Here is a 17,761-nt window from a genome sequence, read left to right as displayed (position 1 = left end):
TGATCCAGGCTTTCCATAATTACAGAACTGTTTATGCTCCAAGACTCTTGGGTTGTTTCTGGAGGACAATGGTAGGACAATTTTAGTGGAAGTCTTTGGAAAAAAAAATGGGCTTTGGTCCAAGCCAGTCGAAATGTAAAGGAAGGTCCAGAAAATCTAGACTAGAGTTGGGCAAGAAAGATAAGATTTCACGGTGCATCTCCATAGATACCTGGGCATTAGCTTTGTGCTTGCTAGCCACTAGGAGAGAGGTCAAGAACTGGATGTGTCTGGCCTCTCCCACTCAGTTGTTGGCATCAGCAAGATCCATGCAGAGGCTGTTGGAGAATTTCCCCCAGTTACTGCCCCTTACTGTACTTGTTTTAGGGAGAAACTGAGCTGATGGTTCAGGTGCCAAGATAAGCCACCTAATTTGGATTTTGTGCCTGATTTCTTACAAGTGGGACCGTAAGATCTCTGTAAAGCTTTGGGAACTTTTGCTCCCTTTAAAATAAGGATACCAGCATGCCCAGCCTCAAAAAGAGACTTTAATCTACGTTCTGTCTTTGCATTCTCACATTTACAATTAATTTAAAAAAGGGGTGAACTGAGGCAGAGGAGGAAACTATAACGACATTAGTGCAATTTCAGAGTCTGGCTGCCTGCTTTCTTTCACTGGAGGGAATTGTTCAGGGAACCAACTGCACGTGTGTGAATTGGCAAGGTCTGTGAAATTTTGGATAATCTCTAAAAATGTGTGTCAGCTACATGAAAAGATCTTGCTTGTGGGATTCAAGTAATTAGGATATCAGTAATTAAGAAATTAAATAATATTGTGAGATTTCAAAACTTTTTGGGGAAGCTGAATGAATGTTTCTCTGTGTATTTTCTTTGCCACTCTCCTGTTTTACAGCATGTAGGTCAAATATTACTTGTGTCTGTTTAGGCATGAACTTGGGGTGGGGGGCAATGGGCTTGTCCTAGGCATGCTGAACGTGTTCCCCATCAGCACTGGCTGGTGGATCTCTGTGCTCCCGTTTCACACGATGTGGTTCCCCTTGCAACAACCCATCCTTTTGAGACTGTTCTCTCCTTCAGTGGCAAGGTAAGGCATGCATACGTCCCTTTCCCACCCTTCACATCATATTGCAAAAGGACAATTTCTTTCAAAATCAAAAAGACTCAACTTCCTCGACGTGAGGAATCCAGTTGAGGTGTCGGGGAACCTCAAATGCCCAGCAGCTTCTGAAAATTTGACTTTGTACTTGCGTTGTTCCCTCTGAGTTGTGGGTCTTCAGGGAGCTGCTGTGCTGGTCCTGCTATGGATGTGAGCAGGCTGCCCCTGCAAGGTGAACAGAACTTCTCATCTTTAAAAGGAGTGCGGAGGTGTGGGCACATACAGCCCTACAGACCTGAGCATTACCTGCTCATACTATTGAATTAAAAGCGAAAAACATACGACTGGGTGGTTTGGTTTTGGGCTTTTTGGGTTTTGTGGGGGGGGTGGGGGTGGGGGGTGGGTTTTTTTTGGTTGTGGTTTTTTTTTTTTTTTTTTTTTTTTTTAATTGCAGCACTATAGAAATTTAAGATGACTGAGATGACTGTCAGGGATTTCATCAGAGGGCCAATGACTGGAACAAAAAAAGCTAGGAGGAGGAGGTAGTCTTTTTCTCACTAGACTCCCTATGAATTACAGTCTTGAGAGGAACATGTATTACAGATACATGCAGGATAGTTTTGCTTCCAGAAAATGACAGCAGGGAGTTAAGATTTCGAAGACTTTGGACGTTTATCTGTTATAAATGTAATTGTATCTAGAAGTAAATAAGACTCTGCAATTTATAGGCACTTTAATCTTGCACTATTTATGGACATAGAATTGCTTAGAATAATACTGCCTTATTTTATACTGATGGCATTGTATTTTTACCACTGTAGTAAGGGTTATTTTAGCTGTGAACCTTTATCAGAGTCTGTGTGTTTCTAGAGGGTTATAAACTGGCTCGTGTTGTCTCTGAAGCAACATGAACTCTGGAGCTTGGCGGAACATAGTTAAAAATTTAAGATCCATCAGTGTACCAAATATTTATGCTTATGGATAAAAATAGAGGACTCTTCCCAAACGCGGATGGGTGTGCTCGTGTGAATGTTCTGAAGAGAGAGTTAAAATTAACAGCAGTTTATCTGATTATGCTATTTGTTATGTAAGGAGAGAGAGTGGGCACACAGAACTAAACAGAAACACTTCTACATTCAGAGAAAGTTACCGTAAATAGACAAAATCCCCTTCCTTCTTCTGGGAACCGGTCCATACGCCGCGCTATTCTCTCTCACCAGGGCAAGGTGGATGCGTTATTGCCCTGCTGGACAAATTTCTGGCAGGCTGTGGGACTGCAGGATAGCACCTGCAGGTGTAATATTTTAGTAAAAAGGAAGATTTAAATTCCTAGCACAGAAACAGGCTGGTAGAAACTATGTTAACACAAGACAGAGTGTACCTCCTTTCTAATTCTAATGTGCTCGCTTTTAATCAGCAGTGGTTTGATGTCTCCTGCTGAATAACACTGAAAGAAGAGAGTTGCAGAATCGGGGCCCGAGTTTCTTAGCTATTGTATCCTGGGACAAAAGAGACATGTCGGGTCACTTTAGAGTAAACAGCGGGGTTGGAAAGTGAGGGGAAATGGAGAAAATATTTTGGATCTTCATCAACCCACAGAAATATCTCCGCTGTTGAGTCAGCAGCAGGGATGTTTGTACCTGACTTTAGCCCTTTTATCTGTCCTGCTGTGCTGGCACAGCTGCATTTGGATGTACTGCGGAGGCTTTTCTCAAATGCTTGCTTCGTGCAAGTCTCTCAGATTTTTCTACCTACTTTCTTCTGTCGCTGCCTCTGATTCCCTTAAACAATAACATTCTCAAACCATATATACATATATGAACTAGCCTCCGATTTGCAAAGACCATGTTCACGCTCTGCTGTGCTGGTGCCTATGCAGGTCAATTTATAATTGTCTCTAAGTGCTTACTCCTGCAAACAGGACCATTGTTTATCTGCTGCTCGGTGACAGTTGGAGATTGTTTCAAAGCATCATAGAAAATCAAATAAATTACTTCAAATTTTAGCCTTACTGGACGAATGTACATTGATCAGTGTAAGCGAGGAGCCACACATCCCTATCAGCAAGTAATAGCCTCTGGGAGGTAATTTTGTGAACCAAATAGGTGAACAAACCCTGTAAAGGGTGATCAGTAAACAACCAAATTCCACTGTACTTGAATGTCAGCAGGGATAACATCAATTCTCCTGCTGTTCATTTTTACCATCTCTATTATTCTGTGTTGTGCTGTCCTTGCCTGAGATGGTGGTAGTTCATTATGTCAGATATTCTTGCTTTTCAGTAAAAGTAAATAGATTTTTGATTTAGGATGATTTTTGTTTAGCGATAGAAGGGACTGTTTTATTTTCTCCTTCCCATTAGTTACAGTTTGTTAAGATATTTGCATTTGAACGAGAACTTTTTCCTCTCTCTTCACCTCCTCCTGCCTGTTCAGGCAATGAAGTTGCATCCTTCTCATTTGAAATAGCTTAAAAAAAAAAAAAAAAGGCTTAAAGGCTAATAATCCCCCAAATTACAATTATCAGTATTTATCAAAGTAAAACACGTTGTCATGCTGCATTTGATACAAAAGCATCCAGCTGAATATTCTATGAGACAGGTCCTGTGAAGTTAAAAAGAGGACTGGGTTGAGTTATCTCACCATGGGAGGAAAAAGGCATGCACAATCAGATATTTAACACTCCTTTGCAATTATGGGAATTTTTATTCTCTCCCTAGTAGGGAACATAGCATTTTACTGCAGTGTTTCAAGTTTGCCTCCAATGGTATCTGATAGAAGTGCTTTTATCCCCTGAAGATACAGTACAAAATACAAATCATCGTTGGTTTTATCTCAGCTGGAGCTGCCTATTTTCTAAATGAGTTTACTCTGTGCTACTGCCCATCAGGCACATTTTTCATCCTTCATCCCCACTCTTTTACTATAGCTGGGTTTAAGTCCTTTCTTCTGTCCTTTGTTCCTTCAGCTCAGCGAAGTAAACAGCAGGATTGATCTTACACTGCATTTTGGTATTGTTCCAACTGCTCATCAATAGACATGGGCTGGGAATGCACTGACTGGAAAAGAAGGGCAAGATTGAAATTCACTTTTTGTTCTTTGTGCCTTTTAGTGTGCAGCGGAATGTCCCTAATCTGAAAGCTGCTACACTGACTGCCTATCAACATGCAAATTAATCATCAAGTGATGAGTCCCATATTCGCTCTAAGTAAAAGTCTTTAAAGGTATCTGTGGAAAAAAAAAAAAGGTGGGAAAAAAGGAAAAAGAAGCTTTTTTTTTTTTTTTTTTTAATGCAGTTGCTGGTAACTGGTATGGGGAACTAATATTGCTCATTTTGCATCTATTCCCTCATTTAGCGATGAGCCTAACGCTTTGGAAGCGCCTAGGTAGAGGAGGGAATCTTTTGGTATCCTTGTAAGCAAGACAACTTAAACTAAAGATTAACTGCAGTTAGCAGCAAAGCGGAGGCGGCATTGCAAACAAAAGCAACATCATGACTGCAAATTATTTGTACCTGCTTTCATGAGGAAAAGCATTAGAAATAAACTTACAGATGCCGAATGCGATCATTTCTCATTTTTTGAGCACACGGTGTTTCCACTTGTAACTTTTCCCTGGGGTCTTGAAGGATTATAATTGAATTTGGGGCTGTAGCAAGAAAATACAGTACTACTCTGTTTTAATATCCATTGACTTTTATATGGCAGTTTGATAAAATGTTTGAATGCAGGAAAAATGTATGTATTCTTTATGGAAGACTAAACAACTGGCAGAGAGTAACTGAGGGCTGGAGAAGAGCTGGCTTACATGTGTGAGAGCTTCTCTGGCATGCTTATCTGGCTGTTGAAGAGCAGTACTTCAGACCAGCTTCCACTTTCCATCATTGTTGAACTGATACGCCTGTAAATACATTGCACAAGAAACGGCACCAACCTGTGTACCTAACTGAAGTAGTTTAATTTATCATAGCATTGAATTAATTTAGTCTTGCTGTTCTTACTAGTTCTGCAGGACTTATTCTTCATCGTTGCCCGTGTGATGAGTCTCCCTACCACAGAGCTGTGTGTATTCTGAAATCTTGAAAACTTTATTTATTTATCTGCCTCGCCCACTGTATGATCTGAATATCTGTCTGCATCTTAGAAATAGAAAGGCGAAAGAAATAAGAAAGGATTGCATCCTGGTCTCACACCGGAGACCTAACCAGATCCAAAGTTGCTCATAATTTTTGTGTTAGCTTACATTTCTTTCAGCCTTCTTGTTCTGCACCCAGGGGTAAAGTATCCTTTGCTATGTAGATAGGGTTGTAATTTTCATTCTTTCTTGGAGGCAAAAATGCTTCCTCCTTGGCTATCTCTGGAGGAATCTTTCAGAAAAAGGGAAAGAAGAGAGAAACAGTGTTTTATGCTCAGCTGGGCCTGAGCTGTGAAGTACATGTACAGACCCAAACCTCCCCCAATTTTGGGGGTGAACGCTCTGCTTTGCGCTAGGGTGCTGGTGTCTGGGCTCACGGGGAGCCCCAAGAGGGAGGAAGGAGCAGTGTGGCGTGCGAGATGGCGGTACGAGCAGGGAGGCCTCGCCCAGGGAGGCGAACTGAGGTCCCGGCCTGCACATGGGTGTGAAGGAAGGTGTGTGTACGTCCCTATAAATAATCTGTTAATAGCTGGGACTGGGCCTGCAGGCCTTGAACTTACCTTTGGCTTCCCGTTGTTGCCTGGGCTTGCTGTAACCTTGCAATTGGGCCTGGCAGTGGTCGGTGCAGCAGTGGATTTACACCCAGGCAGCAGGGAGGGCGATATGGCCAGCGTTCCCGTAACCAACCTGCTCTTGGCACCTAACGAGAGTGACTTCAGAGCTGGCTGAGAGGCTGCAGGTGCTGGTGCTCTGCCTCTTAGGTCACTGCAGAGGCATCCTGGGCTTGGGGAGAGGATATCCGAGCATATCCATGAGAGTCTTTCTGCATCTTTTGGGCCAAAAGAATTAGTGCCTTTTAAAAATAAAAAAGAGATTTCTTACTCAGGGCAAGAATAAGGGCACCTGAAGTATTCTCATGGGAACACATTCTAGTGTTTTTAATTTGGAAAGTAGTGGCATGTTATGCCTTTGTTCAGTTTTAGGGCTTTTTTTGGGGTTGTTTTTTTTCTTAAGTGAAGGGGAGTGGCCAGCTCTCTATGACCTACTACTGGCTAAAACCAACAGAGTTTGCACAGTGTCCGTTTTCAGCTGGAAGTGGCTCTCTTCATCCTCCATATCCCAGTGTTGTCCTTTGGCTGGGCTGCAGCTAAGCTGGGATCCCAGCCTCCTTACCAGCTGCGAGCAGGCGCTACAGGGGCCATGATCCAATTACGAGAGCTCGTGTCCGTACATTGGCTGCGCGGGTGACACATGGGCCCACCGTCCCAGTGGAGTTGCGGTCCCAGTCCGCCGTGGTTCGCAGCCAGAGCGCCACTGCGAAAGGGCAGCCAGCCGCTGCCCAGGGAAGCTGAAGCCACACTAAGCTGTTGTCACCTGAAAGTCACCTTGTATGCAAGACACCAGGCTCTTGACTCTCAGCATGAAAGGGCACAGGGTTTGTTTGCAAGCAGCCACCCCAGTTAATATCTGTACAGAAACAAACACCGGCATGTGCTGATATTAATCTTGGGGGGGTTTCAGGGGAGGCTCTGATTGCAGTAGGACATCTGTAAACTGTTGGCATGCTGGTGAGAAATGTGTAAGCAGTAGCATAATCAAGATCTGAATCTAGCCTTGTTGGGAGTCGAACACTGCTCATAGCAAGACTTAAGGTTTGAAATGGATCTTAGTCAAGGCTCTGAGCAGTGCTTCCCAATGAGGGCAGTGGTCACAGGGAAATTGTCTCCTCCTGTTGAGAGAAAGCTTATTAAACCAGGTTGGCAGGATAACAGAGGGGTGACATTTCCACTAAAATTAGCAAGATGTCCTTCCCTCTGCTTTTGCTGCTGGCCTGATCCTTGTGCAGTCTTCATCACGAGCACCGTAGGGGTAGGCAAATCAGTGCTGCGTATCAAGAAGGATATCACATAAAGCAAGAAACCTCATCGGGCCATTGCCTCTGTGCTGTTTTGCTTTCCTTTAAGCATTTGTTGAACCAGGAGGGAGAAAGGCATTACTAACACATTCCCAAATAGAAAAGTGCTGGGAGAAATTAGCAGTAACTTTACCACTCTTTCCTTAATGTTCAAGTGGAACAGTGAGGCTAGATGGCTTGTGGTACCTGGCCTCAGTGCACTGCCTCTAAGCCTGCCTGGATATATAATTTCTTAAATAACTACAGGCATTTTTCACTCACTTGTGCATAGTTCCTGTTTCTGTAACCTCTGCATGTGGTGCATGCAAGTGGCATGGAGCTTCTTGGCTTCTCTCTGAGATGCATTAACCCAGGAGCGTGCTCAGTTGTTACAGCTCAGCATGGAGGTATTGATCACTGCTGCCTGTCCCTGAGCGAGTGTGGATGAAAGCTGGTTGAACAGGGCGGTGTTCGTCTGCGAATGAGTGCGGATCATAGAATCATAGAATCATTAAGGTTGGAAAAGACCCTAAGATCATTGAGTCCAACTGTTAACCTAGCACTGCCAAGTCCACCACTAAACCATGTCATCGAATGATGAAGTGCTGGCTCTGTGGCAGTAGGTAATATCCAGGACATCAAGCTTGTCTTGTGAGAAGTCTTCTCCTCTCTCGTATGACTTCGTGAGCATTGCCACGCTACTTTTATGCAGAAAACAGTGACTACAGGTATCTCTTCTCATGTTTCCTTCTTCCTGTGGTTTATTATGTGCTGAAGGACGGTCACTTGCAGGTATGTGCGTATATATATGCATATATGTGCACATACACATATAGGCGAAAGTGTGTTTCCTGGCCTGCATAAGAGCTGAACTCATGCATGTTTATGTACGCATCCTATGATTTTTCTTTTGCAATTCCACAGGTGGACGGGAGCTTTTTTCCCCCTCTTATCTTGTGTGTGCTGCCCATCCCTTTTCCAGGGGAGTTCAGTGGTGATGGTGAGGGTTCAGCACCTCTGGATATAAGGTCAAAAAGTAAATCTTGCCCGGTTGCTGGCTGGCTCAAGCCAGTCGCATACTCAGTCAGTAAGTTTTGCTGTTTACCTTCATTGGCTTCAGAGGTCAGTAACTTGGGGCTGTGCAATTGCCTGAGATGTCACACGCTGTTCCTCTAGCTCAGGGAAAACTTAATTTGACAGTTGAAACATTTCACTGATGATAGCACAACTTTTTTCAGTTAAACAGGGTGCTTTTACAAGAGAAGGGCCTTTTAAGGCAATGTAACAATTTTTCTTTGATTTTTAGGAAGTGCCCGCTGTGCAGGCTCAGTGTTTGCGGAGTAGGTTGGCCTGTACGTGAATGCAGTGTTTCAGTAGGTCGCGTGCTAATGGGGCCAGCTGGAGCTGCGTGCGGGCGCATGGTCCAGATGGTCTTTGAGGGATGTTGTTGGAAGAACTTGTAGCAAGTGAGAACGATAACCGTGCTCAGAGCGTGCAGGCAGGCAAGCCCAGTGTCTCTACTTTAGGAGTAGTGTCTCCAGTTTAGGAGTATTTGGGGGTTTTCCAGCAAAACAGTGTGTCGGGTCACCCAGTCTGCTGACATCAAAACGTTTCTACAAAAATGCAGCTTTTTTCTGATGACCTTCCAAAGCTACCAGAGCTGTGAGGCCTCCTTGGTTGTCCTGCCTGGTTCCCAACTTGGTCTCTTGCAAGTGCCAGGCTGCGTTTGCAGAGCCCATGGTGGGAGCTGAGCTGCCCTGGGAGCTTGGACACTAGGCATACAGTCTCTGTTTTTAACTGATGCTTTAAAAACGTGACTTTTTTTTTTTTTTTAATAAACGTTTTTCAGATCATGAGAAGCATTGGAGGGAACCTATATTTTCTCCAGAAGTGGCAGTAAAATGACTCCAACTGTTGGTATATCCCTAAGGAGCAGGAAATCATGACTTAGGCAGGAAGGAAAATGATATTGCCTTGTTTTTAGAGGCTTTATCCTCTCACCTGAGGACTGCTGTCCCAGTTAGCTTGTGTGGCAGACAGACGGTCTGATGCTTGTTAGTGCTGCTGTCCCTGGTCCCTGCAAAGAAGATGCCACCATCGTTCACGGGACCGTGGATAGTTTTTCCTGAATTAGTTGTTCACTGCTTGCCTGATTTTGTTTCAGATTAAATTAGGGACAAAGCTCTCACTAGCATCCATGTGAGCAGAAGCAGACTGAGATTATTTGGCATGAACTCTACCAAACTCTGGTGTCGTCTTCTCTCTTATTGGGGTGAGGTGTGGGAATCCTACAGCTCAGTGCAAATTAAAGCTGAAGGAATCTCAATAGAGACTCTCCCACTCCCTGCTTCCATATTAGTATGAAAACTTTGGTTATATTTGACTTCTGCTCATGGAAGTTATCCCTGGAGAAGGCAGGAATAGGCCTGACCCTTATGGAGATCAGCCATTTAAAGGTCACTGTCTTTTGCAGCCCATCACCTTTTCTGGTCTCCTCAGGCTGCCGGTTGTGTTGGAGCTTTGCAACATGTCTGGGATGAGATGGTCACCAGCCCCAGCCCACCGTACAACCTTAAAGGTGAGGACAAAGCATTCAGCTATGGTGGTCCGCAGCTGCAATGTTCCTTTAGCTGGTGAATTTAAAAGGCAGGGGAAAAAAAAAAAATCTTTTGGCAAAACTAATTTTCTTCTAAAAGTGTCCATTAAACTTACCCCCCCCCCCCATTTTTATAATGGAATGCACACAACAGTATGCATATTGACTTATGTTTTCAGTCAATATCAAGATTTATTGTCCCTTGAGTTAAATGAATCACAATATTGACCTCATTGTAAGCCAATACCTGCTTAATGTATTTTTTTAAAGTATTTTGTATTCATTTTTAGTAATAGGGCCCATACAGTAGTCTATAATATTCATTTGTATTCCCCTTCTTGCTCTTTCCCCCTTTTTTATTTCCTCGTCTGTCTTTGTTGATGGCTATCATAGCAGTAGACACTGGATTCATTTAATGAATGAGAAATAAAGATGTCCAATAGCTGGTATATCTCCATTATAGAGACTGAATGAGTCATTTCCACAATCAGCTTGCCTTCGCTAGCTTGGGCTGGGGAAAACAAGGTGCGTCGCTTCTAGCAGGCTCTGCAATAGAAACAATAGCCAAGTGTTGCTCGTGTGTTTTCATGCCACTTCTTTCTTTCTCTTTTTTCTTTCTTTTTCTTTCCTTTTCTTTCTGCATTTAAATTTTCCACAGGAGGGGAAAAAACCCAGTATTTCTTTAATATTGAATTCCATTTATCTCCATAAATTGGTTATGGTATACGATCTAAAGGACTCAGCTGTTTTTAAAATAGGTTTATTCCTTTTCCTTTAAGATTATTTCAGATTATTTCCACACAGTATAGGCGAGTTATAAGAAGACTCATTTTGCAGACTTCAGTGAGAGCTGCACATTTGCAGTGCATCGTTTCAGATGTGGAATGTTGAACAAAGAAATTAAATTTATATGTATCACCTAAATTATTTCAGATTCATGGTTCAGCAAAGAGTTCAGATCCTAATCAAATATGTAGTTTGCATGGGCACTACACCTTTTCTCAATAATAATATGGCAGTTCTATTTACAATGCTTGACTAGATTTTGTAATAATGCTTTTACTGAAATTTACCTTTTGTTTTTTCTGCTGCAGTCTTGGCTACCCATTAGATGTGTGCACCCTTAGCGCAAAGATAATGATTGCAAGTAACTTTTCTAGAGAGAAAGGGTGAGAGAGAGAGAGAGAAATCAGGGCTCCTGTAAATATTCTTACCCCTCAGACTTTTCCAGTGACTACCAAAACACCTGCTGAAATATGGGCATCTAGATCTGTATGCTGTGTTGAAAGGAACGGTTTGGATATTGAGGTCATGACAAATTATCTGAAAAGCTGCCTCGCTAGAATCACACCAACTATCGCCTCATCAACATTCACTGCCTCTACTGTAGCATGAAGGGGAAAAACACCAACAGAAGATGTAGAGGAGAAGAAAGGAAAGAAGTGAGAGGAATAACATGTTATTGGAGCTGAGCCTGGGGGAGGAAAAGGTGGAGGAGGAGCATCCTTCTTTCACCTGCTGCTCCTGGCCGAGGAGGGAGGAAGTCCTGAAGTGCTTTTTGCTCTGGCCTGTGCATCAGTCCCTCAACAGATTTCAGGATATTCTACAAGGCGATCCCCTATAAATTAAGAATATGGAGGCAATTGATAAGCAGCCTTTCCCCACTTTGTTTTGCAGTGGACCCCAGCTTCCCCACTTGTCACTGAGCAGAGCCTGAATCTGTGAGACTTTGGGTGACTGTGTCATGACCAGTGGAATACAAGCAGCCCTGCTGGAGTGGTACTGCGCTGGAGCTGCGCCACAGAAGACTGCAGTTCAGTCTTGCCTGAGCATTACAGGTTGCACTTAACTAACACACAGTACATTTTTGGATGGCAAGGGAAAAATCAGTTGCCATGTTCTTGCGGTGTTGCTACTGATGGATGCAGGCTTGGGCTTTTTCCTGTGTCCCAACATAAAATACATTTAAAGCTGGGCATGTAAACACTTCAGCCTGTATGAGCAAATCAGCCAAGTTTGTTCAGGAAGATCACTGATGGGTGATGTGTATTCACACATGTGCTGGCTGATGCAAGCCCAACTGGAGTCCCACCATGTGCTTTGAAAGAGACCCAGATCATCACTCAGTCCATGTTCAGTACATGAGCCAAGGCTACCAGGATGGTGTCTGAAGCACCCTTAGGACAGGGATTATGAAAGTGCATTGCTGGAGTAGCCAGAGTGAGAGCGTGCATCTGTGAGGAGGTCTGGGATTTTGGAGAAGCTTTAGGCAACATGAGAATTACTTTTGGTTTTGTTTTTCTGCACTGGGGATCACCATGTTGTGCTCAATGGTTCTGTGCTGAACCCTGAGGTCAAATCCTGTAACTGATGTTTTGTTGGGTTTTTTTGTTTGTTTGTGTGTGGGGGGGGTGGTTTTGTTGGTTTTTTTTTTTTAAGGCAAAAGAAAAAAGAAAAGTTCCTGCTTACATGCCAATGCCACTTTGAAAGAAGTATTGTGCTTTATCTTGGTCCTTTACTCGGAATAGGTTCTGCATTGTTCTGTTCAGTGATTTCCATCTGGTATTGCACACCCCCAAGCCTGCTTCATGGCCCAATGTCTTTGTTTTTTAAAGTGCTCTAATTTTGCTTGTTATTTGGAACATGCTTTCTATGTGCGCCTATAGATCTGAAAAAAAGACAAAGTTGTTTCCTGATACAAGAGGTTCCTCCTTCTCCAGTTCTTGTTGGGAGGAAATGGCAAACCCAGAGGGGAAAACATTCTCCCCCAAAGCAGTTTTTACGTTTCTCTGACTTTCATCCCTTTAACTTTTCCTTTTTTTCTGTAGAGTTGCGTGTCTAAAATTTTTATTATGACACTGTGGGTACTGTAACACCACTGCTTCTGGGGAAATTTGATGCTGAAAATAGGAGGCTAGGGAACACATGAAAAATTGTTCTTTGGAAGGCTAACTTCTTCCTTGCTGAAAAAGTCTTGCTATCTCACTGTTTCAATATCTCTTCCATTTGGAGAGCTCCAACTCCCTGGGCAGCTACTTTCTTTGGCACGCATTCTTATCGGGAACCAAGTAATCCAGAAAACAGCCAAAGGATGATGTTTTTCCCTTCTAAATCCTTCATCTCTTCCTGAAATACAGCTTCTCCATTGCTTCCGCTCTCCTTGGTTGAGTGAATGACTGCAAGAGGAAGTAGGTACAAATGAGACATGAAGTTCCTCTGTTTATTTTTAGTGTTTTCTTTTTTCAGGAAAGAAAACCCAAACTCGGTGTCCCCAGAAAGAAGAAAATGGAATAGGGCAAGTTACATAAGAAGGGTAGAAAAGGAGTTGCTTAGAGATGGTTGCCCCACCTTACATATTGGGGATGAAGATGCCAGCCGTGTCATTTTTTTTTTTTTTTTTTTTTGCCTGAACCTCCTCATTTCAGAGATAGCAAGGAATTCTTCCTCTCCCTCACAGGAAGGTTAAAAACTGCAAAGGGAAAATACACATCAAAGTTTAGATTTTTTTTTTTTTTTTCTTTTTTTTAAATTTCCCTCTGAATCCTGAAATTCCTCAGATCGTATTTTCAGGCAGCAGTTAAGTAGTGAAGGGTTTCCTTAAAGCAAAGAACAACAAAAAAAACCAACGAAACAAACAAACAAAAAAACCAAAAACAAAAAACAAGTGAGAAGCTCGAGTACTTCAAGGTGCAGGGACTTGTGGTATGAAGAAACATAACCTATTTCCTAAAACTTCCAGTCCTATCTCAGTAAGGTCTCCATAGCTAGGTATATTTTTACATCACCGTATAGGATATTCATCCTGGTGGAGTTTCAGTGTCAGTAGTACAAAAGGAAAGGCACAATACGTTGCAGGTCTGTGCACAATTTTGCTTGTCTGGGTCTTGGCCTACATTTCTCTAGTTACATTTGTCTCTCCTGTCTCGTCTCTGCCATGTATCCTGTGCCAGAGCATGGTGCTAGTGCTTAGTGCTGAGAGCTGTTATGATGGGTACCAAAAGGAGACCGGTGACAGCAAGATTGATGGCTCAGCTGGAGGAGCTCTTCTGTGCTGTCTGAGCCCCTTTCTGGTAACATTCCCTCTTGGTTTCTCACAGCTCTTGCATCCTTTGCAAATTTTGCTGAAATCAGTAATAACCAAGGGGCCTGAATAACCTTTGTAGATGAACTCCCTCAGTTCACATGCACATGTACATCTGGTGTTGGTATGGATATGTATATATTTCTACTGCTAAGTTTAGGCATGCTTTAAGCCATAGGTGTCTTGGGCCTGATTCAGCAGGCCAGTCCGGTTAAGCACTTTATTACCACGTGCTTTATTTTATATCCCACCTTGCCCGGGGAACCGAAATGTTTGGCTGTTGGACGATCTGAGATCCCGAGTGGCAGAGAGCGAGCTGTGATGATGTTAACAGAGAGGCTGTTTCAGAAGCACGCCACCGAGGGCATGGGGAATTTGGATTGTGTATCCTACAGCAAAGACAGCAGAGATGTCTGTTAGCTGTGCATTGATTGGTACAGGAACGCAATTAGGCACCAAAAACGGCAAAATGCTGGGATTGGAAATGGAGAGTTTTCTGTCCAGAGGTGCATCTTTGAAAAATCTCTGGCTTGTTCAAACTTTGATCTCATTGATCAGATGTTAGCATCAGGTAATTAAATGATGAAATAGAAAGGGGAAGTCCAATAAAAGCTCCTTTTTTGTTAATGATGATGAACTTAACTTTCTCGGTGGCTGTTTTCAGGGAGAAGAATCACATTTGGTATCTGGTCAATACTGCATTTGCTTATTAATAGAATGAATGATTTAAAATTAAACAAATGACCCCTCAGATGTTTATTAGTACGCATGAAAATGCCTGTAGTTCTAATATGGTGCTTAATTTCTTTTGAAAAGTAACTTTTTCTTACTTTGTAATGGTTCCAGTAATGGTTCCTGGCAGTTGTTGTTTTACTGGGAGAAGGAATGGCAAAGGAAGTAAAGGCGTCACAGCCCCATCCCACTTATGCGTTGCCTGCTTGATTTGGCGCCAAACGCCCTTTTCTTGTACCGTACCACCATCCCCATATTGGAGGGAGAAAACCCATTTTGAATCTTGGGAAGGTGTTTGTAGAGAGGAAGCAAATAGGAGGCAAAAATAGCCAAAACCATTAGTTTTTCTAGGTGCGGGGTTCAGAAGAAGAGAAATGCACGTGGCTTCTGGGAATGCTGAACTGAAGTGAGTTCAAAAAGATAAATACCGGTCACCCACAGACGGAGATAAGCTTTGAGGGGTTAATGGTGTGGCTGATGGCAAGCTGAGAGCTCAGGGCTGAAAGGGGAGGGGGCCCAAGGTGCTGGGCAGTGGTGCAAGGGCATACAAAGCTCTTTACAATTTTGAGAACCTTTAAACTGTTTTGCTCTTGCATAGGTGCTCGAGGCAGTGCTGTATCATCGCTGTTCACTGGTGTTGGGAGGCTTGCTAGAAACAAACGCTCAGAAAGCACTTAGGAGTGTCCTGTGCCAGCAGAGGTAGGAGTGCAAAGCAGTAGAAGTAATACAGGGAAGTTAAGTGAAAAGCTTTTTAGGTGGAGATGCTAGGCTGAATGGACCTCTGACACAAGGTGGTGTGATTCTGTTACAGGAGACAGTGCCACGGGAGCTGGGTTGTACCAAAAGCATAATCCCCTCTTTTGCCTCCCCTGGTTGTGCCCAGGTTCCCCTTGGTGTCTCTGCTCCGACCCTTGGCAGCCCCAGGATAGGCTTTCCGCTCCCGCAGAATGCGACCGACCCTTTCAGCGAGCACCGTGGAAGGAGTTAAGGATGCAAGTTCAGCCTGAAGCTCGGTTTCCTGGCTCGTGTTGGTTGTTGCCAAAATCTTAATGTCGTTTTAATGCATTTTTGTGTGCGTGAATCCATTTTCCAGAGCTGCCGATTGCACACACTAACCCTTTTTATGTGACTAAAAGCCAGCTGTAGTATCCTTGAAGAATCAAATGCTCTCATAGTTCTGGAAATTGCTCTGGGTGTGCATGCGTGTTTATTTGTGCGTCAGCTCTTTTAATCTTTCTACTGAAAACCTAATATACTGTAACTGGGACATTTTCAAAAAAGAGAACACTTCAAAACAATTCTAAATATAAATGAAATCCATTTCCAAATGGCTTGTTAAAAAAATGCAGATGGTTTATATTTATTATATCATTTTTTTGTTTTATCACCTTACAAAATTTTACAGCATAGAATCTTATTTAATGCGGGGGCATTTTAAGCAGCAATATTAGACAGCTGTATGTGCGTCATAGTAAGATTTTTACAGGATATTAAAATTGGTTCTGATGTAACCTGGTGTTTTGAGAAGCATAGATTAGGCATTTTCCATGTTTGTAATTTTTTTGTTAAAAGTAGGCGCTTTTTTCTTTTTTTTTTTTTTTTTTTTCCAAATAGCCTTTTAGTGTTTGATTCCAATTGTTCTCAAGGTGTAAGGAAATTCAGGCCAGACGATTGAGAAACTGCTCTCTGAGAATATACGAATAACAAAGCATGGCCCAGATACTATCTCAGCTGAAATTAGGTATAATTAGACTTGATAGCAAATTATATACATAGTTAAAATAAATAACAAAGTACAATGTTCATATTCTGGTGATTAATTTTTTTCCCTCTAGTTCTGTTTGCCTTTACAATTTTTCCATTGCAATCAACATGAGAATATGCTGGGTAGCAGCAGCTGAGTAAGTGCCAGCCCAATTTTTTTCTCAGCCTCCAACAGGCACGGGCAGGTTTAATGTTAACCTAACTCAACTACAGCTCCTCTGCTGGTTCTCACACCCTCCAGGTCAGAGCTAAATCCCCTATTAATTAAACAGAAATTATATCCGAAATAAATCACTTGGCGCAAGAAACCCACTGTGGAATTTTTTGAAAGATGTTTGCAATAATTAAACATTCTGTGACTGGTGACATTTTAAATAACTCTTAAAATGCCAACCTGTGTTGATATTTAAAATAGACTCTTCAGTGGAAAGGCAGCGATCCCATTGAGCAAATAATATAAACCACGTCATCGTACAAAAAGGGAGGGGAAAAAAAATAATCTTTCAACAGCAACAAAAAAACCCTCTGCTCCCAAGTGGTTTCATATGGCAAGAGTTTTGAAAGTGCTTTGATGATACAGGTTGGGGGGTAATTCTGCAGATGCTTGCGAAGGAAGAGCTGATAAACTTGCAGTATCTGCTGACTCCATCCCGGGCTGTTGGGAGGGTGCGAGGCGGTCTCGCTGGATCACGGGCACCGGTGTAGGAACAGAAGGGGTCATGACTTTCAGCTGGTCTTTTAGGGTTTTGCTGTCTGGTTGTGATTTGCCACCTCCTGCACCGCACCTTTCCTCCCGACCCAGCAATTTCAAGGGAAGCGGAAGCCCGAGTCATTTCGTCTGTGTCCCCAGGCAGCGCCCCACTTGGGCTGCCGGGAGCTCCCAGCAGTATTGCTGCACGCTCGCATGGGCTGGCCTCATCCTCTGCCCACTGGCTTTGTAAAAAATACAAACAGAACCACCCCACCCCACCCCCCCAAAAAATAGAGAAAAACCCCATGGTTCCCTTCTCCCAGTGTATGTGGGGGAAATAAATATGTAGCCTTGCCCGTGTGCAGGAGGAGAGGAGGTGGTGGAGGAGGAAAAGAAACTGTGTCTTGAGAGTGATGGGTGGCCTTTTTGGCCAGGTGGGAACACCTCAGGGCAATGCCTCTTGCAGGCTGGAGACTGGGAGAGATTTGGGCGTCTTGTGACAGCCAAGCTGGGGATCAGTGCAGGTAAATTGGCTTCTGCGCTTCTCTCTTCCGACCCTGTTAGCACTGATGGCCTAAGCGAGCGCAGCCGCAACGGGGAGGAGGCCGAGGAGAGCAGCCGTGCCCTCTGCCCCGAGAAGGCATTTCTGCTGAGAGTTCGCCCAGAGCTGGGCAGATCCAGGGACCCCTCCGAGCCTGTCCTTCCTTCCCGCTCGGCGTTAGAGCGGGCAGGGGTGCCTCGAGGTGAAGGTGCAAAACCAGGGTGGGGATGCGA

This window comes from Platalea leucorodia (genome assembly GCF_965183815.1).
Source record: "Platalea leucorodia genome assembly, chromosome: 3".
In the NCBI taxonomy this organism is placed as follows: Eukaryota; Metazoa; Chordata; class Aves; order Pelecaniformes; family Threskiornithidae; genus Platalea; species Platalea leucorodia.
This window is presented reverse-complemented; position numbering follows the sequence as displayed.